A 4,401-nucleotide genomic window follows, 5' to 3' on the forward strand; every position below is an offset into this window, starting at 1 on the left:
CTCCTCCCACATCATAGGATCTATGGATCCTCCAAGGGTCAAATGAAAATGTGGGGGCTGGAGAGATGCCCTAGCAGTTATGAGCACCTCTTGCTCTTCCAGAAGACCCAGGTTCAACTGTCAGCACCCACCTGGTAGAAAACAACTGTCAGTAACCTCAGTTCCAAATCAGCTGATACCCTCTTCAGTCCACCAAGTTCACAACATGCATTTGGTACACAGACGCATACACACATACACATTAAAAATACAATAACTTGTTTTTAAAAATAAAGTAGATAAACATGAAAATGTCTAGAAGAAAGACCAAATCCATGATTGCCTAATTAAAGCAAGCTTTATTAAATACTGGCCGGGAAGATGGACACTAGCTCCATCCATACACAGGGTTCCCAGAGATGGTGTTGAATTTTGGTAATGAGGTGCTTATAAAGGCAAAACCCACAGGGCTGTGTACATCCTGCCTTCATCCAATCAGGGGCAAGCACACATTCGGATGTACTTCCTGACTACATACCTGCCACCTATCTGTGATCAAGCACATCCTACTCAGTTGAGGTAAGCACCTTTGTTTACTGAAGTGAAAATAGGTAGCTTGTTATTTTATAAAAACAGCCCCCAGCGATTCAGGAAATTATCTGTCCTGAGCAACTGGGGCTTATGGGTTAAGGTTAGCCCTCACGAGATTAGAATAAAAAGTTTAAAAGAAAGTTAAAGCCTTGTGTCATCAAATAAATGATCTCCCTTTTGGTGTCTGATTTCCTACCACAGGCGGCTCACACCCTGTTTCTTTCTCAGCCTCTAACTTCTGATGTTGCTGTGTGTTTGCATTTTAGAAGTTCCAGCGTGAGTTAAGCACCAAGTGGGTGTTGAATACAGTGAGTACTGGGGCCCATGTGCTGCTGGGAAAGATCCTACAGAACCACATGCTGAACCTCCGCATCGCCAACTCCAAACTCTTCTGGAGGGCACTGGCCATGTTGCAGGTCAGAGTGTGATGGGAGGCTCCCAAACCTTGATGGCCACAGAAAGTGTCTTTGCAGAGTTGGGAAGGGGTGTAGGACCAAGGTCTATTTTTTTCACAGACATATCTTTCTCGGGCATATTCTCTGATTTGCATGTGTTTTTACACACAGGTACACTGAGGGGATCCCTGCAGGTGTCATATAGGGAAGCAAACCACCACGGAAGTAGATAAGAATGAAAACCCAGTGTAGACTGGCATTGTCAACCTGGATCAGACTGCAGGGAGTCTAATGCAAGTGGTTCATTGTGGGCATATTTAAAACACTGTACATTTTTGGAAAAGGTTTCCAGGCAACAGTCAGCCCAATGCTAGGTGCACAACAAAGCTTAAGGTGTGACTACATAGGAACTCCTTTACAAAGTACACGTGACCATGAGGGTGGGTTCTATAGCTAAAAGGCTTAGAATCTAGTGTGGTCCCTGACTGAGCATAGAGGTCAGCAGGCCATAAAGTACAGGTGACATCTTCCCTAAGGATGGTAATGGTCTAGGGAGGGAAGAGTCTGGGATAAACATTCTGGGGAATTTGGGTGAGGTCTGTCTCTATAGCAAAAGGTGAGGGAGGTCAGCCTCCACAGAGGAGCAAAAGGTCACCAGGTTGATCACAAAATCCACTCTCAGCTTTCTGGATGGAATGCAGGTATTTGATCTTTTCTCCTTCATTGAGGAGATAAAGGCACATGATTGACATTCCTGGTTCCCTTAGTGCTTTGGGTGAGTACAAGGACCTCTGTGTCCCTTACCAGTCCATGAGTGTGAAACTATAACCTCCAGGTGACATTCTTTATGTTTCAAGGATGCAACAGAAACCCAAGTCTTAGCCGGGCAGTGGAGGTGCATGCCTATAATATCCAGAGCCAGAGGCAGGCAGATCTCTTGAGTGCCAGGACAGCAAGGACTACAGAGACAGGACTACCTGTCTCAAAAACAAAACAAAAACAAAAACTAATAAAGCAAAAAACAAACCCAACTTGTATTCCTCTAAGCTAAAGTGTTAGTCTAACATCCTTGTAATTAGCAACCCCAGTGGGAAGGAGTCTCTCTGTCCCTGGTGACTTGGGGAGAGCCTGGCAGAGGGCTCCTATTGGCCTGTCTTGGGTCATGTACACAACCTTGAACCAATCACTGTCCTCCAGGGGAAAGGATGCTCTGTCCACCTTCTTTGTGTCAAGCCAACTTTGGGGTGGGATGGGAGATGGGCTTGATTTTATCTTACAGCCCCCAGAACGGAGACTAACAGTTATACAAGGGAAAAGAAAGGGGCTAATGCCAGAGAGGGGTGAGAATGTCTGCTGACCAGAGAGCATGGTGGATGGCTTTGAAGTTTGGTTGCTATCCTTGATCATTGACCTATGGGGTTGTTGAACCCAGTTGTAAATCTCACCAATTTTCCATTCATTATGGGCAGCTGATGGGTTACTGCCAACTCCTTTCTCCCAGTTTTTCTATATGCCTCGTGATAACGGACAAATTTTCCGTAGTGTCTAAAGCCAGTCTTCAGGATTACAGCTCCCACTCTCTCATGTCTTTTCCTTCTCCTTGGACACTATTCTCAGTTCTCCTAGGCATCTACCCTAACATTGATCTCATTGTTACTTCCACAGAGGTTTTCTGGACAGTCCAAGGCTCGCTGCATCGAGAGCCTTCTTCAAGTGATCCATTTTCCTCAACCGCTGTCGATGATGTCCGCGGTGCCCCCATCTCCTGCCATGTCCAGGTTGCCCACGAGAAGGAAAAGGTACCCTTCCCCAGCTGGCTGTTCAACAAACACTTTCTGAGGATCTTAAGCATCTTCAGAACTTTGTGTGACACTGCGTTTACAAAGCTCCGAGATACCCTGCCACATGGAGCTCCCATTTGGAGGGGTAGAAGGATGGGGTAGGGACGGGGTGAAGAGGTATGACTGTGACAGAAGCTACAGAGGCAAAAAAGATACCAAGGGGTCTTCTGTTTTGCCTTGGAGGGGCGTCAAGAAAAAGCAAGAGAAGGGCTCTTTGCACAGTTTTCCATCTTCAGGGGCGGCTTTTGACTACTCTTGACCCCATCTCTTTCTAGTCCGGATAACAACCTCCTATACTTGCTTCCAACCTAACCCCCGTACCCAATTCTTTAGCTCCTCCAAGGTTCTTCCTCAAATGGCCATTCATTTTCTTCAGTTATCCCTGCTGTTTCCCTCAGGTGATCCCCACAGCCTTGCTGAGCCTCCTACTCTGGTACTCCATCACTGAGACTAAGGCACGTCTGGCTGGAGCTTCTTCAGTCTGTGAGGTTGTTAGAAGCGTCCTCTCTGGGCCAGGTCAGAAGCGGAGCACTCAAACCCTTGGAGACCTTACCGCCTGTGGTGCCCTGAATTGATGTTTTTGAGACCATGGAGGGCAGAGTCCCCCTCCAGTTCCCAGGGGACTTGTGCCAGCAATACAGTTGTGGGGACAATTTCGGGTGAGTGCGGCACTCACTAACAGCCCAGAAATGGGAAAGAGTCCTGTTTTCAGCCGGATCATTTCAATTCTTACTGGTGTCTTCTGATCTCAGAAATAAAACTGTCTTGTTTTGGAACCTAACCTTCAAAAAAAAAAAATCAGTAATCAGACTCACTACACACAAACAAGGGAAGCAGGGGCTTCAGGTATTCTCGGCTAGAGAGAAGTTGTGTTCCAGATGTCATTCGAGAGAGAAAGACAATGCCAATTAGACAAGATCCTTGGGGACTAGGATGAGTGCCACATCCACTCAGAGACCAATGAGCAGGGACGTTGGCTACATCCTCTCCCGTGTTTACAAGAAATAATATAAGGAATCCTACTCTGGGGCGTGCCAGGCACCCTTTGGTGGTAGAACCCCACAAACACTAGAAAGTTGTAGGCACTGCTTTAGACTGAAGCTGTCACTGGTTTTGATAAATCAAAGGGACCTGGATTTATCCCAGGTCCAGTTTTCAGGTGCCTGCAGCCATGGCTCTCACTGTAGAGATCTGGCTCCCCCTTGTGGCAGAGAACTAGCCAATTAATAGATGCCCCCCAGGAACTCCCCCATGGAGAGAGTTATGGAAATTTATAGTGGCTAGAGTTATTTTGAGATATGATGGGGAGGTCAAAAATCAAGGAGAGTTGTGGAACAAAGGAGGTTAAAGTGCGACAGATAAAATCTGAGAATGTCTTCAGGGTTACAATGGTTATGCAGAGTGAGTAATGGAGACTTAGGGCTTTGTCCAGGGATTCTGGGCTTTAGGAAGAGCTATGGAAGTTCAGAAACGCGTTAGAATTTCATGTCTGCCCTCCCTTCACGTGGGAGGGTGCAGCAGGCGTGCTGTGGGACAGGATGTGTGTCAGAGGCTACATAGCAAGATTGCTCTCCCTCTCAAAGAACTAGTCAGAG

At 46.7% G+C, this 4,401-nt stretch overlaps 1 long non-coding RNA gene across 1 annotated transcript; it reads left to right on the top strand.

The window, feature by feature from the left end:
* The first annotated feature begins 9 nt into the window (after window positions 1-9).
* LOC114636188 lies at window positions 10-3,587 on the top strand. Its single transcript, XR_003713574.1, has 4 exons — window positions 10-558; window positions 837-986; window positions 2,631-2,764; window positions 3,205-3,587. It is a non-coding gene; the product is annotated as an uncharacterized LOC114636188 (long non-coding RNA).
* The last annotated feature ends 814 nt before the right edge of the window (window positions 3,588-4,401 follow it).

The sequence above is a fragment of the Grammomys surdaster genome, unplaced genomic scaffold (genome assembly GCF_004785775.1).
Source record: "Grammomys surdaster isolate TR1022 unplaced genomic scaffold, NIH_TR_1.0 122881, whole genome shotgun sequence".
Lineage (NCBI taxonomy): Eukaryota > Metazoa > Chordata > Mammalia > Rodentia > Muridae > Grammomys > Grammomys surdaster.